The sequence below is a fragment of the Colius striatus genome, chromosome 9 (genome assembly GCF_028858725.1).
Source record: "Colius striatus isolate bColStr4 chromosome 9, bColStr4.1.hap1, whole genome shotgun sequence".
Classification (NCBI taxonomy): domain Eukaryota; kingdom Metazoa; phylum Chordata; class Aves; order Coliiformes; family Coliidae; genus Colius; species Colius striatus.
Window position 1 is genome coordinate 29887255 of NC_084767.1, and position 21200 is coordinate 29908454.

Sequence of the window (21200 nt, forward strand, 5' to 3'; positions counted from 1 at the left end):
GAAGTAGGACCCCAAAGAGTCAGGTGGTGTCTGTGAAAAACTGTGCAAACTAAAGCAGAGACAGGAAACCATATAGCTGCTTAAGGAGAAAGCAGATCAGAGACTGATGGTTTTAATTCTCATTTGGAAGAGAATAACATAAATTATAAGTTTTGGAATAAACGAGGTGCCTTTGGAGGATTTTCACACAACTAGTGCAACAGTTCAAAGGTGCTGAGGTATCCAAGGGAAGAAACAAACCACAGCTTTTACTACCTCTCTTCTTTTTTTAGATATCTATCTTTATTTGTTGGTTGCTCTCTATTGATGTAGTAAAGATGTTTTGTATTTATGAGCTCCATTATGATGCATCACATAGAGCATCAACTGAAGGAAAACTGCCCCTACTGACTAAAGCATTAGCTTTACCATCCTTTCCTCTTGGGAATTTTCTCTTGCTCCTTCAGCAGACACTTCCAATTCCTCACCATTTAAAGATTGATGCCTTAAAAATTTGCATTTTTGCGTTCGGTGTTGGTTTTTTTCTTGAGACTTGCAAGGTTTTCTTTCCCATCAATCTGCTAATTCTCATCAGCCAACTGGTTGATAAGAAACAAAGATAAATCACAAAGGAATTCAATGTTAGGGTTGGGGTTTTTTTTTACCATCAGGAACAGACATTGAAAGCCCCTCTATCATTCTGCAGATACATAAAATCACTTAGGAATTAACTCTTCCTAGTCTTGCAGCAAAGAGTCTATTGCTATATCAGTGGATGGGCCCTACACTCAGGAAAATTATGTAAACATTTCATACTGTGCAAATAATTTAAAGGATGTTTGCAAAATATAATTCAGATAATAGATCTGAATAGTGATAGTGAAGCAGATATCACTTCGGAGTTTATCTTTAAGGAGCACTGGCATAATGCTAGCTGTGATTCTGTGATTTTGTGGAACAGGCATGCTCCTGTTAATGAAGGCAAGGAAATGGTTTTCAATGAGTAGATCTGGAAGAATTAATAGAAAAAAAAAATTCCTAGGATATCCAGATCAATAGATACAGAGTTATTTGTATGCTTCTGCCTTTGTGACAACCGCAAAAACTTTTTTTATGTCAAGTGAACTTTGTACCAGGATATTTTGAGTACACTTCAAGCAGTAGTTCACTACTGTTTCCGAAGTTTTAACAAGTGAGGAAAAAAGTGTCTTGCTGCATACAAAAGCCAAGCTTATGATCAACTGAAAATACAATTGTTTTAACCAACCTTCAAAGCATTCAAGTACATATTGCTTAAAAGAGATTGATGGTACAATTAGGAATGCAATGCAAAATGGAGATAAAATTGACTATATCAAATTACTTTATTATACTTTCTACAAATTATCAAAGTAGCTTAACATTAAGAAATTGAAGTGTTTTGTGATTTTGTCTAAAGCCTCGAGAACAACAACAAAAAATTAATAGCTATTGAATTGTGCAGCTAGCTGCTTTGGTAATTCTAAAGTTTGATTGATGTATCCAATGATTTATATTAATAACTCTGAGAAATCAGGGTGGTAAATTTTAATATCCTAGTAATAACTTGGTAGAGAGAAATTGTCTCACTACATCCTAAACTTTGCCAAAAATGCATTTACATATATAGATATATATATATATATATGTTTTAATTAGACATTCAACTAAAAGAGTAGGTTTTCTGCTCAAAAGCTTTTGCACACCATTACTTATTTACACTGGTTGGCTTAATAAACAATATCGCTTTTCTGTGTAGCCTTTCCCTCTTGTCAGTCCCTCAAGCATTAGCTAGGAGGACCATAATCTCATTAAATACTTTCCAGAATTGTGCAACATGACTAATGGTATACATTTCTTTACAAGAAATAAGGTCTATGAAAATATTAAGAAGGAATTACTTATTTCAGGATGTATTTGGAATTGTATGAAATGTATATTTGTTGTTCATATAGGAAGAGTGTTGTTCTCAGAAATGCTAATTCTTTAGTGATAGACACATCTTCTGTCTTCAGGTTAAAATTTGGTGCCGCTGACATCAATATAAGTTAATCAATCAATCATAAATTAACAGCTCTTTATCTGAGCATTACTATATAGGGTTAAAATTAGTTCTCTCTTTTGGCCGTTCTGAGGTGTAATAAAAGGACAGGTGATAGCCAATTTTGTAGCCTCTACTGTGAGTAATACTGAACACACAAACAAGTATATTACAATGGAAAGGACACTATTTTTGCCTTATGATGTGCTGTGTTTCAAGAAGCTTTTTGAATGGCCTTGAGCCGTGTTAGCCCGGAGAGAAACAAGACAAAGCTGCACTGTGGCCAGTGGAACTCCACAGTTCCTCCACTGTGGCCAGTGGAGTTCCACAGGGATCAGTTCTGGGGCCAGTCTTGATCAACATTTTCATCAATGACCTGGATGAAGGGACAGAGTGTACCCTCAGCAAGTTGGCTGATGACCCCAAACTGGGAGGACTGGCTGATTCCCCAGAAGGCTGTGCTGTCATTCAGTGGGATCCTGATTGGCTTGAGAGTTGGGCTGAGAGGAACCTCATGAGGTTCAACGAGGACAAGCGCAGAGTCCTGCATCTGGGGTGGAACAAACCCATGCACCAGTACAGGCTGGGGGCTGACCTGCTGAAGAGCAGCTCTGCAGGGAGAGACCTGGGAGTCCTGGTTGATAATAAACTAACCATGAGCCAGCAATGTGCCCTCATGGCCAAGAAGGTCAATGGCATCCTGGGATGCATCAAGAAGAGTGTGGCCAGCAGGTTGAAGGAGGTTCTGCTTCCCCTCTACTCTGCCCTGCTGAGGCCTCATCTGGAGTCCTGTGTCGAGTTCTGGGCTCCTCAGCTCAAGAGGGACAGATAACTTCTGGAGAGAGTCCAGCGCAGGGCCACCAAGATGATCAGGGGAATGGAACATCTTCCTTATGAGGAAAGACTGTGAAAACTGGGGCTGTTTAGTCTGGAGAAGAGGAGATTGAGGGGAGATCTTATTTATAAATATCTAAAGGGTGGGTATCGGGAGGTTGGAACGTCCTTTTTTTCTATAGTAGCTAGCAACAGGACAAGGAGTAATGGGATGAAGCTGGAACACAAAAAGTTCCACTTAAACATAAGAAAAAACTATTTCACTGTGAGGGTGAGGGAGCCCTGGCACAGGCTGCCCCAAGGGAGTTGTGGAGGCTCCTTCCTTGGAGGTCTTCAAGACCCGCCTGGACATGTTCCTATGCAACCTGATCTAGGTGAACCTGCTTCTGCAGGGGGGTTGGACTAGATGATCTCTAAAGCTCCCTTCCAACCCCTCCCATTCCATGATTCTATGATTCTATGCAGCGAGCACAAACTCAGAGGAACTCCTTATAATACCAGCAACTCCCACTGCATAGCACAGAATTAAATTTTTGTTTTCTAGAGAGTTGAATCAAAAAGTGGTTTTCAGTGTAATAGTGTGTAGATGTTAAGAAAGTCACCTCTGTCAGTAATTTTTCCATACAAGTAGGTATGATGTGTGCTCCTTTCAGTTAGATTATGAAAGGTAAGGGTCCTAAAATGCTCTGAATCTTTGCAGCATTTACAGAGAGGGTATTGCTTCTGGAAAAATAGCCATCTTTCTGAGCTGACAAGTTAGAGCCAGGTGTTGAGGTAGAGTTGCTCTTTGAGAACTGATATTAATATGCAGTACCTGCAAGATGTCCATCATGCTTTATGAACCTCTTCTCAAAAGAACATGTTTGCTGGAAGGAAGGGCAATAATGCACTTACTAGAAATACACTGACGGATCTCTGGACACAAGAAGGACTAACTGCTTTAGGATTGTAGTGACCTGGTCAGACTTTCCCATTTCTGTATAGGAAAAGAAAAAACGGTCGTTGGTAGGGGGTTGTTTTTTCACTTCAGCTTTCTCACAGAGTGGTCTATGAGCAGTTTTTGATTCAATGTAAAAGCAGACAACACAAGAGCAAGACACACAAGTATTCCTCATCATAGGAATTTGTGAAGGGTAAGGAGAGACTGACAGGCAGTCTGCAGCTTCCTCGTTTCTAAAGTAACAGCTACTGAGCGTGAGAACTGTGGTTCCTCTTCTCACAGCCACAGATTGTGATGATGGTAAACAAATCTCCCAGCAATAGATTGAGCTCAAGGTGTGTTATTTCAGCTTTATTTTGGGGGAAGGTCAGATTTCCTTTTGGGACAAGGTATACACAAGAGCTTTGCCTTGGGAGCCTCTTTCCTCATCTTTTTTAGTTCCCCAGAAGTACAAAGCAGGTGCCGGAGGCAGGGGAAATGTGAGTGGCCAGAACCAGCTTGCCCAAATGCACTGAGGCTGCCTTGTTTCAACTGATGTTGAAGGTTGGTTTTGTGACACGGCTAAAGAACTGAATTGGTTTCATCTGACCTCCATTTGCCTTCCATAGCAAAGTTCAGATATCTGCTGCAGTTTACATTCAGATACTCTCTTCACAAACTTCCCTAGCAGCAGCAGCTGCAGCCATTATAAAATAGTGTAGGTTTGGTTTGGGGTTTTTCTGGAAAATGTCTTTTGTCATTCTACAGATGATCAAAGGAAGAACAGATGTTTTAACAGAGGACCACAATAAAACACAATTTTATTAATGAGTAGTAATCAATACGAAAGCTAATGGGGGTCAGGATATTTATTGAGAGTATCAGAAGAGTCACATGGCTCTAGAGCAGGTTTTGCATTTGTACGACTAAATCAGTAAGGACCCAAGAATTTAGGTTGTTTTCTTTCCAATTCACACAAGCCTGGGAAGCTTTCTCTGCTTTTGTAAAGACACAACGCAAATATTTTTTAAATACGTCATTGTTGACTCTCAGGGTTGTGTTCTTGGATCTAATTCAGCCATTCAATATCCTAAGCATTAACATAAAGTTAATTTATATTTCTGTGCTTATTAATAGCTAACTCCTTAATATTTATGATCTCTAAAGTTCCCTTCCAAGCCCTGCCATTCTATGATTCTATGATCTTTTCATGACATTTCACATGGCTATATCCAGAGGTGTAGAGGGGAACATGGCTATATGGAATGCAAACTGTACTTCTTGAATACCTGTTTCCCCTCTTGTCTTCCATTCTCTCCTCTGGTTTTCACCAATTTCTTTAGTTTTCTTGTGAAATTGTCATCAAGCTGCATGTTCTATGAAATATGTGCTTTTCTGTTTTCTGATGGTTAATTAAAAATACACCAATTTTGATTAAGGCTGTGAAATCAGAGATGACGTTCAAATATTTAACATATAACCAGATCCTTCAAGTCTGCTTTCAAATTCTTTTTTTTAACCCAAATCATAGGCGCTAGATAATTGTATAACCCTCAAGAAATCCCAGTAACCCTGCAAAATAATATGACACATCTCAGCTCTCTACCTTTGAGCTGTGCCAAGAACTGGCTTCAGCGTCAAGGCATGAGAGCAGATCCAAACTTCAAGGTGAGTGTTACAGTAAATACAGCTGTTTTGAATCCGTAACAGTTGCATCTCTTGTGGGCTGATTATGTATTAGGTAAAGAGACTTCTCTTTATATCACTATAGAGTTTCCTTCCTTTCTTTTCCATTATAAGGTCTATTGTACTTTTTCTATGAGAAACAGAAATCAGCATTTTCTTATCAGCCTCCTCTGTTTCATACATAACTTTAGAAAAGAAAGAATATGTTAAATTATCTATAGTAAATAGCTCCACTTTTTCAATATTACTGTTTCAGCCCTGTATTGTTTCAGTTTCTTTTCTCTAGGGTTACTCCCTGAGAGGTTGTTTTTCTCTTAAGATGGAGTAATCAACATATTCTGGAACTGTCCATAACATTTCAGGTAAGGTAACACATTGATTATATAGCTGTAGGTAAATGATAGTTGTCTTATTTATAGTTGTATTTATGCATTCCATGCACTGGTATTTGCAAGTTACAAAACCCACCTGCATAGAATCATAGAATCATAGAATGGTAGGGGTTGGAAGGGACCTTTAGAGATCATCTAGTCCAACCTCCCTGCAGAAGCAGGTTCACCTAGATCAAGTCACAAAGGAATGCATCCAGTTGGGTTTTGAAGATCTCCAAGGAAGGAGACTCCACAACCCCTCTGGGCAGCCTGTGCCAGGGCTCCCTCACCTGAAAAGTAATATCGTTTTTTATTATGTTTAAATGGAACTTTTTGTGTTCCAGCTTCATCCCATTACCCCTAGATACCACAGAAAAAAGGGATGTCCCAACCTCCTGACATCCACCATTTAGATATTTATAAATGTTAATAAGATCTCCCCTCAGTCTCCTCTTCTCTAGACTAAACAACCCCAGCTCCCACAGCCATTCCTTGTAAGGAAGTACATGTTGAACAAAAGTTTTTAATTGAGCTATTCACAGTGGCATTTGCAATAAATAAAACTTTTTTTTTTTTAAGTATAATAAACATAAGACCCTGTAAATTTTGCAAGTAATGCTGTTCTTCCTGCTGGCTGCCTGCACACTCAGTAATCCCAGAAGAACAGTTTCCTCTGTCCATCTGTTTGACTGGAAGGCAGAATGAAAGTTTTTTTCCCAAAGTGCTTCCAGTTTAGCTATAGTCAAACCTCGTGAGAACTGTGGCTCTTAAAAGCAACACTCACTTGTTCCACTTTGGATGGTTCTGGGTACTTCCATGACATGGAAGTTTCTTGCACCTCAAAAGAAATGTGAATACATTCAATTTGCCTAAACAAATAATTGTTAAGTTTTTTTTAAATCCTGTAGTAGTTTTAAATACTGTACTTCAATTTGCTGGGGTTATAAATGCAATACTAAAGACTTTGTTGTCAGTGACACTCCTCAAATAGAATATAACAGTGAATAAGAACCCCAAATTTCTCAAAGGTGAGATTGTATCACATAGAGTTTGATTTCCTATATGAGATCATGAATCTACTTTTCCTTATCTGGGAAAAGAAAAAGCCACTGTTACTTTTACTACTACTCAGTGGCACAGTATATACCCAGTGTATGCACCACCTCCTGATATTGCCTGCTCCAAAGCTCAGCGTTCAGGAGCTAACCTAGAATAAATTTCTTTTCCATCTGCTATATGCATGAGTAACAGCAGAAGTATATTTATAGAAAAGAAAAAAAAGTTTCAGAGCTTAAATAAACAGACTTTGTTCACTTGACTAACTCTCAGTGACGACTCCGAGAAGGGGCTGAGAATCTTCCAAAATGTCTTTTCCCTACTGCTGTAGCACTGACCTTGATTCTGGGGATGAGAGTGGAGTGTGGATGCTGTGGAAGTGAGATGTTCGTCAGTGTGCCCATGTAAATATTTCTAACAGCATGAAAGGCACTGGTGAGGGGAACCACAAAATATTACTTCTGGTTTTCTGCTAGGAAGAAGAAAGAAGCTGTATCAACATCTAAAGGGGTGAAAATTTTTGATGAAATTCTTTACTCATGTCTATAATACTGATGGATACAGAGATTTTATAGCATGATGTTGCTTTCTTTTTCAAATGATAAAATAATATACCAAATTTGAAGCATAATAAAGATGCTGAAAAAGTCACAGTGCTGGTTGAAAAGGCCAAATTTTGTTTGCAATTCCATTCTCTAACAAGTACACATACAAAGCCATAAGTAAATATTTATAAAGCCTGGCAAAATATCACGACAGACAAAGTACTCCAAAGGCAGTGTTACTGAAATCCTTTGAAACTCAATTAAAAGCGCATATGGACTTCCAGAGGCTGTGTGGATAAGCCCTAATAAAAGTCAATTCTTGACTTTAAATTCCAGTGGCCTTTGCCCTTTTGCAACAAGCAGGAGCTTCTTCCAAAAATAATTTCCTGAATGCAAATGACCTGTTATAGCACTTATTACTTGGGGTGTAATGTTTGAAGCACAAGTGAACCTTAAATTAGTTGAAGAACACATATGAAACTTTGAACTTCTAATAATAGTGAAGTAAGTCTTCCATATGTTGTTATAAATTTCAGTCTGAGATGATTAATGTGGCTCACAGGCTACTCTTGTAAGATGATAGAAGAGATATTTTTGCTGCCTCTACTGAGGGAGCTAGTGTTTCAAAATTATTTCCAAACAAGCATCGTCCAAGTGAGAAATGTTCCTCATTTTTTCCTCACCTTAATAAAAAGGTGATGAACACTCTCTTCTTAACTGTGTCATTATTTGAATGTCAAACAAATATCATGACAGGATGATGTGACAACAGTGTGCATGTGATATCCACAAAATAATATGTCATATTCACTAATACAAGTAATGAATTTATTGTAGTCATCATTATGTTTGAAATAGAGTGCTTGTATTTTAAGTGTGCAGGGAATCTCAGAAGTAAGTTCAACAGATCTGTCTTCATATAGTAGGTTCCTATCTAGCATATTTTAAATCAATTATTTCAAAAGACTTTAGGAAAAAATATTGCAAGCTCCTCTAAATAAAATCACGACTAATTAATTAGGTAGGAAGCTGTTAACAGCCATAAACAAGTTGTAGCGGCCTGGGATCATCTTTCAGCATAGAAAAACATGACTGACAAAGCTCAAAGGATAAGTTTGGACAGCAAAAAAAGGTTACTTCATTTCAAAATCTTAAAACTTGGGTCTTGGTTCTACTGAGATCATAATTCTGTCACATACTTATGCAAACATGAATTCCTCTCTTCATTAGACAAAATCTTTCCCTAAGGACTGACTATGACAAGATGAAGGGGCAGTTTTCTGGTTCTGTTCTCTGAGTTGTTTGGGTGACTTTGGACAAACCAATTAGTATTTCCCATCTTGTACCAACAGCAGTAAGAGGACTGACTGTCAATTAGAGACCCTATTCTTTCTATCAGTGCAAGCAGCTATGTGCCTGCCCGGTTCCCGGGCATGCCTGCACCCTGCAAAGCAATGCTGCATTAAGACATCAGAGCCAACTCCAAATGAACTGACAAATGAGAGCTCTGTAAGCATGCAGGCAGCTCACAGGAGGAGATGGTAAGTGGTACAGTGAAGTACTGAGGCCTGAGCAGCTGCCTTAAACCAAAGTTAATCTCTTGATGATCCTCCCAACCAGATGTTAAATACAATCTTTGTATCCAGTCATTAGTGAAATATGTCTGATCATTAGCAAAACATCTCGCTTAGATAAAATATAATCATTAGTGAAGATCAATGTCATGAGAATGGACTTCTTTCCTTGTTTAGAGGCAGACTAACAAGGCCATGAAACTAGGTGTCTGGCCTTATTTGGAAATAAGTGGTCAAGGTCAAATAGAAAAACTCCCTTGGTTCCTCCTTGAGCCCTCTCAAAGGAGAGTGAAACCAGATGCTTCTGCTTTTGAAGTCATGTAAGCTTGTTCATCCAACAATACAAAGGTGTGACCCTCTTGCAGTGACTTTGGAGGCCTCAGCCACGAGTGGACACACTGTTTGTGAGCTCTCAACTGCTGGGTCAGGCTCTCCAAACCCTCACTGCAACGGGGGCTCCCCAGCAACTGCGGGTCTGGGTGATGGTAACGTATCAATAGGGCAATTGGTGATGTATCTTTCTTAATCACTATAACTTTTTCCTGTATAGTAACGATTAGGTGCATTACCCTGTTTTGCTTGGTTCTTGCTGCGTTATTTCACTTGTTATCTTAGTGTTTTAAATGTTAAGTAAAAATCAGCCTATTTCCTTTTAACTTGGTGTCTGTGTCGTTTGTGCTGACCCCATCCATTAGCAAAACATACAGGTTGCAGACATTAGGCAGTTATTTAATTACTGCTATTAATTAATAAATATTCCTGCTTGGCTGAAACTCCTCATCCTGATTCATCCTTTCTGATTCAGAAGAACTGAGGCTTGAAATATCTGTCTGTCTGCGTGCACTATTGACACTTGCTGAAAAGAATTTGCCAGACCCTGTATGTTTGTGAGCTCTTGGCCAAGCCACTGAACAGCTCCTTTAGTTCACTAAATACCGACTTGTTTTGGAGCTAAGTGACACAAGTTTTGCTGTGAAAATAGCATCTAGTCGTTGGCTTCTCATAACAGAGTTGGTGACTACATTTTTCCAGCTAGTAAGATGTCATGCCTCATACAAGTAGGATATTCAACTCTGAACTCCATGTGATGAAAAATGTTTAATTCGGATATAAAATAAGCAATTTCTGACTTCTGGCTTGGGCAAGGGGAAGAAAGGAGAGGCAGAAAGAGCCTACTCAAGTTAGGAGTGAAGTTCCAGTACTAAGCTGCAGAGTTGTTGGCAGCTTGGATGGCCTTCCTGGACTTTTTGCAATCCCATTGTGTTTCAGAGATTATATTAACTACTTTATCAAAACTTAACCATATATCATTACGCTAAAACTCGGTATGACCTCTCTTAAGCATATGAGCTAATGGATCACAGTAATTAGTGTACTAAACCATATATATTTCTATCATAGAATCATAGAATGGTAGGTTTGGAAGGGACCTCTAGAGATCATCTAGTCCAACCCCCCTGCAGAAACAGGTCCACCTAGATCAGGTCATATAGGAACGTGTCGAGGTGGGTCTTGAAGACCTCCAAGGAAGGAGACTCCACACCCTCCCTGGGCAGCCTGTGCCAGGGCTCTGTCACCCTCATAGTAAAACAGGTTTTTCTTATGTTTAAATGGAACTTTTTGTGTTCCAGCTTCATCCCATTACCCCTTGTCCTGTTGCTAGATACCATAAAAAAAAAAGGGATGTCCCAACCTCCTGACATCCACCATTTAGATATTTGTAAATATTAATGAGATTCCCCCTCAGTCTCCTCTTCTCCAGACTAAACAGCCCCAGTTCCCGCAGCCTTTCCTCATATGAAAGATGTTCCAGTCCCCTGATAATCTTGGTGGCCCTGCACTGGACTCTCTCCAGAAGTTCTCTGTGCATATGCTTCCTTGTCAAAATTTGGGACTACTTCCCAAACTAATATGATACATGATGTCTGATGCTTCGTGACAGTCATGCTATACAAGAGCCCAAGGCTGACACAAATAGGTTTCATTCTCATAAACTACTTTATGACATTTTTCTCATGTACATTTCTGCTTGTAGAATAAAGACAGCATCAGTTAATATCAACCAAGGTGTGCTCTTTTCTAAGCCAAAGCTTACTGGAAAACGGACAGAGATTGGAACTACCATCATTAAACTTCTAGTGGTAAATTTTACAAGCTTTGAGGGGACTTTGGCAGTCCCCCTTTATCCTGTCCCAAAGCTTATTCAACAAACCCTTTACTAGTTCAAACCTTATGTTAGTGGCACATTGTCTCTGTCTTAATTTTTTTTAGCAGTAGCTGATCAGGAGGTTCAATGTGGTGTTTAGAATCATGCATATTATCAGATCAAATACTTTGAGTCTTTTCTTTGAATGTAGACTCCCTGGGCCACATTGTGATGTCAGAACCAGTCTACATTGCGTTCTTGTCTTGGCTACAAGTGCAGTGGGTTGGGACAATCTAGTACTTTCTGGCCCTTGTTATGAATGCAGTGAGTTAGGGCAATTAGGCACTCCCTAACCCTACCTGAAACTCCTGTTGCCTGGGAGCCATACCTGAAACACCTGCTGCCTATCACAGTCTGCTCTGGAAGGTGTAGGGACTATCTGACAAGAATTGTGGTCAAAATGAAAAAACCTTCTGACCAAAGTCAATCATCTCGCAATCCTATAAACAGCAATCCCCAGTGAGACCCTTTGAGCTCCCTGGGATGGCAGCAGGCTATGACCCTGTATCCCCCCTGGACTGGGACATCCCTCAGGGCAGATTTTGACAGGATTTAGAAGAGTAGGCTTTCAGGAGGATTTCCAAGATTATCTGCTGATAGATGCTGATGAAGAAAGGTCAAAGATCACCTGCTGACAAATGCTAACAGAGGAGAATAGTGAGTAGTCTGCTACAATTAGGTTTTGTGAGGTTTCAAAGATCATTTGGTACCAAGAACTTATCACAATTTGGAGAGAAAAATCTCAGTCATAGGTTAACCTCTGTGTGTGTGTGCGCGTGTGTGCGTTTGTATGTGATTTGATTTCGAAAACTTTGTTCTAAATCTTGTGTGAACTCTGCCATTTTTGAACCTTTACCTAAAGCACAGTGCAGATTACAGCAAATTTTATTAAATCGTTCTGATAACTGGCTGATCAAGTATTGTTTAAACTGCACAACCTAATCTTATGATTACCATCATAGTTTTAATAAAACTTAAATTGCTGCTACCTCAAAGTTGTGTGAGATTCACAACCAGCCATTTCTTACCCTTTGTAATAATGTCACTAGATATAAACCTTTGACCAAGTCTGAGACCACGCCTGGATCCAGCCACACCTAGGCTTCTCTTGGAGAAGTCTATTCTGAACCTCATAATGCAGTGGGAGGGTCTCCCCTACTCTTTTTGTTTCCCATCTCCAGGTAAATGGTTTTAAATTGATCCTGACTCAATTTTCCTTTGTATGTTTCTTCCATGTAGTAAGTAATAGAGTGAACCTTGCCATCAAGCTCTGCTAAGTTGCACTTTTACAAATTTATATTTAAATCACTGTAGTGGGTCTGAGATGGTGGTGATTTTCGCAGCAGCTCTTGTAGTGCTGTGCCTTCTGTTGGTAGCTAAAAATGTGTATTGATAGCACATCAATGTTGTGGCTACTGCTTGCACAGCATCAGGGCTTTCCCTCCAGCATTCCTTCCCCCAACTTCACCAATAGCTGTGGGTGGTGACAGGCTGACCAAGGAGACATTCCATACCATATGACATCAGCTCAGCAATATAAACTTGGGGAGAGGAGCAAGAAGTAGGGGCATGATTCATTTTTGGCCTTCCAAAGCAACAGTTACACATACCGCAGCCCTGCTTCTCAGGAGGTGGCCAGATATCGCTGCTGATGGGAAGTAGACAGTAACACCTTATTTTGCTTTGCTTCACTTCTCACGTGCTTGGCTTTGCTATTCTCCTTATTAAACTGCTTTTATCTCAACTCACGAGACTCCCATCTTATTTTCTCCCCTCTCTGGCTTGTTGAAGAGGGGGATGATAGAGCGGTGTGGTGGGCACCTGGCATCCAGCCAGGGTCAAACCACCACCATCATTTTTGCTAATGACTCTGATGGTGATTCTTTAAGTAATCTAAATTACTCCTTCCACAACACCAGCTTATGCTGTCTAACTTGGTCTTCCAACAAAATATTCTCTCACTGCTATATTTAACGTAAGAATGGATATCATAAAATAAACTAGAAAGATGGCACCTAAAAGCAGAATTGTAGCCCATATCCTAAAAGGACCCCTAAAATGTGTGATCACACTCTGTTCAATCTCTATGTAGAGTAACTGTTACACTGACCATCCATAACACACATTTACTTCAACAGAATTTTTCTGTAATGCTCATGATGTCCTCAAGACAGGTTTGGGGTTTTTGCCCAGGATAAATTATTTGTACCATTGTTGAAACTTAAATTTTTCTCCTAAAATCAAGTTGCAAAGGTAGGGATATCAAGATCTTTTTAATACCATGAATGAAATCCATTTTCTTATTTTCTTCTTTGCCATTATGTGGTCATAGATAATATTTCTATTTATGACCTCCCAAATATTGCTGTTTGATCTGTGTCATGTCATAAATTTCACTGTGTACAAGACTTCTGATTTTAAGATGATGCAGCTGAAAAGCTCGATACAGTGGAATGGATATCTAATGTTGGATAGTAACCCAAATAAAATAATTAGATCATTGGGCATTGGATAATGTCTGTAGGCATCAAAATATTTATTATAAGGTGAACGTGATGTCAGTTCTTTTTCAGTAAATTAGACTTCTGAAAATTATTTTAAATTTATCTTCTCATTTTAGCGACAGCTGGAGTAATTTTGTGATTTTATAAAGGAGTTTATTCAATATTTGTGCTGCAAAAAGTGCTGTTGGTGTATACGTGAAAGTACGTGGGATTTGATCTCAGCCAGCAAGGCAAGTCTTTAGCAGCAACAGCTCTGATTCAGTCACCCATGAATCTTCCTGAGGGATGCATATTCTTCAGTCCCCTGCCTTTGCCCTAATGTAGCCTCCAAGGGAGTCTGTATCCCAGCTTCTTTTAAAAGCATCTTCTGGTTCATTTCTTATTTGAAAAACCCATTTACTCTATGCTCAAAAGGAGCCATTTTTTCTGCCCACCTCATTAGTGCACAGACCAGTTTAGACTGCAGCACAGGGGGAGTCTTTGGACAGGCAGCTGAACAACAAATTAAATCAAAGACATCCCTTAAAGTGAGGGGACTGCATGCCTCATGCCTGCCCTCAAGAAAAACTGAGAGAAAGTGGCCAAGCTCTTAAAATTGCAAGAGACATTACAGCTGCTCTCATGGAAGCAAAAGTCCATCCTTTAATGAGCTTGTCTGTACAGCTTCATTTCTCAAGGCTGACAAACCGATCTTCTAGGCAAAGATGGTTTGAAGAGTTACTGCAAGCACTAGGAAAAACTCCATTTTATACCCATTAAACATCTTTAGCCTTAACCATAGAAACCCACGAAGAGTGTGTTTTGAGGAACGTCTTAGTTCCCAGGGGCAGGCTGATTTAGTCTGAATGAAGCTGGGATGGAAAAATATGGTGGGTTGACCCTCATCAACAACCAAACACAGACCTCGCTGCTTACATCCTTCCCTCTCCTGCTGGACAGAGGGAAGGTTGGGAGACTTGTGGACTGAAATAAAGACAGTTTGCCATGTGAAGCCCAAACTAGGTGTGCAGCCAAAGCAGAGCCTCCTGTTGACAGGCAGATGTTTAGCTGCTTCCCAGGAAGCAGGGCTTCAGTACACACATCCAATGTTTACTTGGATGATAAGCACCATAAACACAGACGTTCCCCATTACTCCTCCTCCTTTTGCCAAGCTTGTATTACTGAGCACGTCATAGTGTATGGGATAGCCCTTTGGCCAGCTCAGGTCAGCTCTCCTGGTCGTGTCCCTCCAAACCTCCTCACTGCAGGGGCAGAGTGGGAAAGAGAGAAAGCCTTGATGCTGTACGAGCTCTGCTCATCAATGGCTGAAGCGTTGGTGAGTTATCAGCATTGTCCTAGCCACAAATCTAAACTGCAGCATCCTACAGGTCGCTGCAGAAGAAGTTAATTCCACCCCTGCCAGACCCAGGGCAAACACAAGCCTGTTACTCTCATTTCATATTAGTTTCAATCTTCTTCAGTTGCTGCTCTTAATGATGTTGATCTCAGTGTGAAAATTAGAAGGTATAGATGTTGGTACAACATTCCTCTGAAACATTTCTTCACATTAAGTACATCAAAGTCCACCGATTGTACAAGACTGGGAGTAGCACGTGCCTGGTGTGTCATTGATCTGCTAATCCACGGCTTCATCTGCAGACACCTGTGTCTTTACCTCTGCTGAGTGGTATTTAATATTTTAGTTTAGTATCTTTTTGATTTGGGAACCCTGAGAGCAATTTTTTTATTTGGAAGAAGCTAAGATTCGGTCCTTCAATTCCTCTTATCTCTCAGTATTATTTGCCCTCGTGTGGCAATTTTTTGTTTGGCTACTGTTTTGTGGCTGTCCTCGAGGCTCTTTGGTTTTGCCGTATCAGTGACCGTATTCTGTGTGATTTTGCTTTTTTGCCAGACAATATTTGACTATGACAAAGCTGTAATTTCAACTCTAGGAAGATGACATTGTTTGCATCTCATGTTGCAGCGAAGCATGATGCGATGTATTGCAGCGCACGTCAGAGAGAGATGAACTTTAAAGATTTACCCGCTTTCTGTCCGGCTTCCCAGCTGACTGGAATTCTGGTGGGTGGCTTTTCAGTCGCAAATCTCTTTTGATCCTCTTTGGAATATTCTAATGCCTCATGTTTGGTTAATCCCCTCGCTCTGAGGCTGCCTGGTGATTTCAGGGCTGCAGGTGGTGTGTCCTCCCATGCTTCGTATTTTACTGATGTCAGATATTGATAAAAATATTTTTAAAGTCTTGCATATAAATTAATGCTATTTCTCTGGCTGATATACTGACTAATTAGCAAAAAATGTAAATAATATTTGCTGGTTTTCCTGGTTTTTATTTAGCAACACTGCAAAATATATATATAATGTATAATATATATTAATATCTATTTATAGTAATATCTTGTATATAAATATATAAAATATTATATATAATATATATTAACACTTATGTTATGTATGTAATTGTCGTGGTTTGGCCCAGCTAGCACTACAGCAGCACCACGACAATCTCTCCCTCGGTGCCCCCATTCACCCCCACCCTCGTTAGGATGGCGGAGGCCCTAGCAAAATGAGAGCAAAAAGATAAGCAAGGTTGTTGTGGATTAAGACAAGGGCAGGGAGGGCTCGCTGCCAATTACGGTTCCAGGCAAAACAGACTCCAGTACTCAACTTAGAGAGGAAAGTAGGAAAGTTTATTCTACAAGAAACAGAACAGAATAAAAGCAAAAAGGGAGCAGGATGATGAGAAAATTACAACCAGCACTTTAAGATCTCCCTCCCCCATCCCTCCTTTCTTCCCAGGCCCAGCTCACTGCTCCCAATATCTCTACCTCCTCTCCCCTCAACAGCTCAGGGGGGCAGGGAATGGGGGGTGTGGTCAGTCTCTCACAGATGGGCTCTGCCACTTCTCTCTGCTCAGATGAGGACGACTCCTGGCATTCTTCCCCTGCTCCAACACAGGGTACCTCCCCCGGGACACAGTCCTTAACGAACTTCTCTGGTGTGGGTTGCTCCCAGCAGCTGCAACTTCTGCCAATACAGGGTCCCTCACACGGGGCAAGGCCTCTTCTGGGCATAAGTTTAATGAGCTGCTTTGTCATGGGTTCCTTCCCACAGTCACAGCTGTGGATATTGGGTCCCTGCCTCGGGACACGGCCTGCTCCGGCCTTAGTGATAAAGGGTCCCTCCCTTGGGACACGGCCTCTTCTGGCCATAGTTTTAAAGAAGAAAATCGCTGCCCCTGACTCGGGGTCTGCAGTGAAGTGGTTGGGTCCCTCCTATGGGACACGGCCTCCTCCAGCCATAGTCATTGTCCCTGGCTCAGGGCCTTTAATGAATCGCTGCCCCTGGTCCAGGGCCAGCTTTAGCAACATGACTCTCTGCCCCTGATACAGGGTCATTATCAAAATGAGTCTCTACTGCTGATGTGGGGTCTTTAAAGAAATGAAAATGAATCTCAGCTTCACCGGTCCTCTCTGTAGAATGCAGGGAAGTCTCTCCTCCAGCACACCTCCTCCTCTCTTTCATCACTGACCTTAGAGTCCGCATGGTTGTTTCTCTCACCGTTCCTACTTCTTGCACCACCACCAGCCAGAAAAAGAAGGCGGCACAGAAAGAAGAAACAGGAAGGAGGAAAAAGCCTCCTCTTCTGGCTTCTTCTTAAAAAGTGATCGTAGAGGCATCTAATTGGCTCAGCCCCAGATCTTTACAGCCCCTTCCACCTTACCAGAAAAGGCTGTCATGTCAAACCATAAGGTAAGGATAGTCTATATTCACAGAGAGGCAGGTGTCTGGCTGTGAGAGCTGCTTGCAAACCGCAGCTGAGCTGGTGCCAGGCAGTGAGATGGCTGGAGCCATGTGTCCATGCTGCCTCTCATGGAAAACTTATGTTTAAATCACAGATCACCTTATGCCAAACAAATTCTCCAGGTTCATATATAGACAAAAGCAAAAAGTATAGATGCATCTTTCCCCAAAGCTCCTGGGCAGCATTTATTCCTGCTGTTTCAGTTTTCCTTCATGATGAATGTGCAGTTCTGCTTTGGTGATATATGTCACAGAAGGAGCCATCATTTAATAAGGCTTCTTAGAAAAAAAAACCAAAACAACTCTAGTCATTGCTATGGCACCAAGGTAAGACACAGCCTTGAGGCCAGTGTTTGCAGTTCCCTGGGGAACACAGTTCACTCCTGTTAGCACCAAGCCCATGTTAGGGGCACTACCAACCAGTCAACCTTCTCCAGCTAGAAGAAAGGACATTACCCTGAAAAACTGTCATTTCAAATGAGAATTAATACTCAGAATAATTTTAAAAGGTTTCTTGTCTGCTTCTGAATTTCTCAGGTGTCTTTGCTCTGCCTTTACTTAATTCCTTTAAGATTATCAAGTCCAACCACTAACCTCACATTGCCCATCACTAAACGAAACCATATCCCCCAGCACCTCATCTATGCATCTTTTAAATATCTCCAGGGATGGTGACTCCATCACCCCCCTGGGTAGCCCGTTCCAATGCCTAATAATCCTCTCAGTGAAAAAGTTCTTCCTAATGTCTAATCCCTGGCGCAACTTGAGCCCATTTTGTCCTGTCCTATCATTCATTACTGGAGAGATCAACCCCCACCTCACTACAACCCCCTTTCAGGTAGCTGTAGAGAGTGATCATGTCTCCTCTCAGTCCCTTTCTCCAGCCTAAACACCCCCAGCTCCCTCAGCTGCTCCTCATCAGGCTTGTTCTCCAGATCCTTCACCAGCTTTGTTGCCCATCTCTGGACACGCTCCAGCACCTCAGTGTCCTTCCTGTATTGAGGGACCCAGAACTGAACACAGTACTTGAGGTGAGGCCTCACCAGTGCTGAGTACAGGGGGACAATAATTTCCCCAGTCCTGCTGGTCACACCATGCCTGATACAAGCCAGGATGCTTTTGGCCTTCTTGGCCACCTGGGCACACTGCTGGCTCATTTTCAGTCAGCTGTCGATTAACACTCCCAGGCCCTTTTCTACAGGACAACTTTCCAGCCACTTTGCCACAAGCCTGTAGCGCTGCAAAGCTTTTTTGTGAAGATACTGACCACACTGCCTTTGGGGAGGGGTGGAAATTTAGAGTCCCAGAGAGCTGGCATCGTTCCTTGTTGGAGTACACAAGATCTGAAAAGCCTCAAGAGCATCAGGTTTCTGACTAAAAAAGCAGAAACAAGGAAAGCATTTTAAGGCCCTTACCATGCAAAAAACAAGGACAAAATCTTTCATGGGCTTTCTCTGACTTAATGTTTTCTTGTAAGCTTTGTTTTCACTGCTGTACGAACAAGCCCAATGCATTTTATTAATGTGATCCTTTCAACAGTATTGTATGATGTAAGTTCTTGGAAACATTACCAGTTTTATTCAAACAACCAAGAGGCATTTTGTGAATTAACTTTGTTTTAAAGATTAATTAACAGCAAGGAGTTAAACATTATCTTTTAAAAATTCAAGGTATCTTCATACAAGAAAGTGGAATGAGGGTTTACATTTATATTCAAAACTTAAAAAATATCAAGCCCTTTTTTGAGAGCTGGAAGATGAGATGTTCCAAAAATAATTGTGATCTAGAAATCAATGTTTGCCCTAAGGTTTGGAGCAAATGTGCAGCCATCACTGCAATGTACTTTTGCAGTAACAGAGTTGAAAACTGGGCAGCAGTGAGTGATTCCTGTGACCTGTGCTTGGGCATACTCTTCTCATTCGTGCCCTTCCTTTTAATTAACGTGGCTGCAAACATCAAGGATATATTTTAAGAAAATATGAGCTCTGAGAATAGGCTCTGGGACATCTCAGTTGTGTACAGAATATGAGACTAATGAATAATAAACCAGGAATTAGGTAAAAGAGGAAAAAGCCATAGTTCAGGAAAGGAACATCTTTCCCATCAGCAGTGTTTTGGAAAATAGAGCACTTATTCAAATGGTGGTTACTTAGTCTATAAAGTTGGTTGTTGCAGTGGAGTAGATCTTGGGTTTGATTTTGAAATTGTACCAAAGTACATTATTGTAAGTCAGGTAAAACTTTAAGGCTCTTGGATTATTAGGAGATTCTATTCAATGAGAAAAACTGGGTATTTTTTTAGCTTTTGAGACTCTATATTGATTCTTTGCAGACTGTGCAACATTTTCCAACCCCTACAGTTAGTGGGTTACTGCACATCTAAATAGATTTTGTAAAGCCACCACATGACTGTGGGCATGCTAGGGAGGAGCTATGGAGAGCTACTTGTCCTAACTTCCCTTCTGTAACCCTTCACCTGGATTAGAAATATGTGCCTCAATGAAGCCCTTCCTAAAACAGGTGTATGCACATGTGTTAAAAAAAAAAAAAAGCATTAAAATTGAGACATGGAGCAAGTATGAAGAGGTTCTACCTGCAACTTATAACTAGGGACTGTGTTAGCAGTTGGATTTGCATGGATCTAGCCCTCCTTCATGGTGTTTTGTAGCCCTTTTTGAACGCCACATCCCAGATCAATGAGATCTTAAGTTAACTGAAACACTGCTTGAGAAAAGGATTTTTGTTCTTTCTCTCTGCTATATGAAAGGCAGGAAGGAATCTGGTCCAGCATTCCCAGGTGTGCAGGACTGGCAGGCTGGCTGTTTGGGCAGCACCTAGTCACAACCAGAGCATGTGCTGCTCTTTGCCCATCTGGCCAACCACACAGCACGGGTCTGATGATGTGGAAGAAAGCTGGAGTTACTGGAAACTGGGCACAGGTGAAATGGTAGGGAGCTGAGAAATCACTAAGCAGAAGTGTACATGAGTAGTACAGAAATGAGTGTAAGATGTGAGTTTATAGGATGTAGAGAAAGAATTGAAAGCTTGGAGGAAAGCGGGTTTGCAGACTTGAAGAAGCTGGGACAGGTAGCAGATGGGAGGATGAGGATAGGAACTGTGAAACTGAATCAGAAGGAAGGAGAAAACAGATTTAACCAGATTTAATTTATTCTGTTATTCTTGGACAAACTCATTAAAAGTTTGCCATCTGAAACAGAGGTTGGTAAGTAATAAATTTTACTCCAAAAGCAGTAGGTTAGTGATTTCTTAACCAAAGTTGCCCTGAAACTTCAACGTAGTCTGGCAGCCAGTTATCATCCCAACAATGTCAGTGCTAGCACCATTCAGTAACTTCTTTAGCTCGGTTTGCACCATTGACCTCCTGTTGCAAATGTATTTATGCTGCACCTTACTATTGGAAAGTGCTTGTATTACTCTGGTGACATCCAAGCAGTTGTCCACCAACCACGGTGAACACAGGCATGCAGAGCAGGGCATGCCAAGCATTTGGACAATCTTATGACAACAGAAATGTCAAACTTGGTTGAAGTGCCTCCTCACCCCATTAGGAAAGTGCTTTCGGCCATTCAAATTGGGGAGAGATGTGCAAGAGGTAGCATCATCTGGGAAACTTGGATCCCGGGAGAAGCTTTGCTGCCTGTGTCC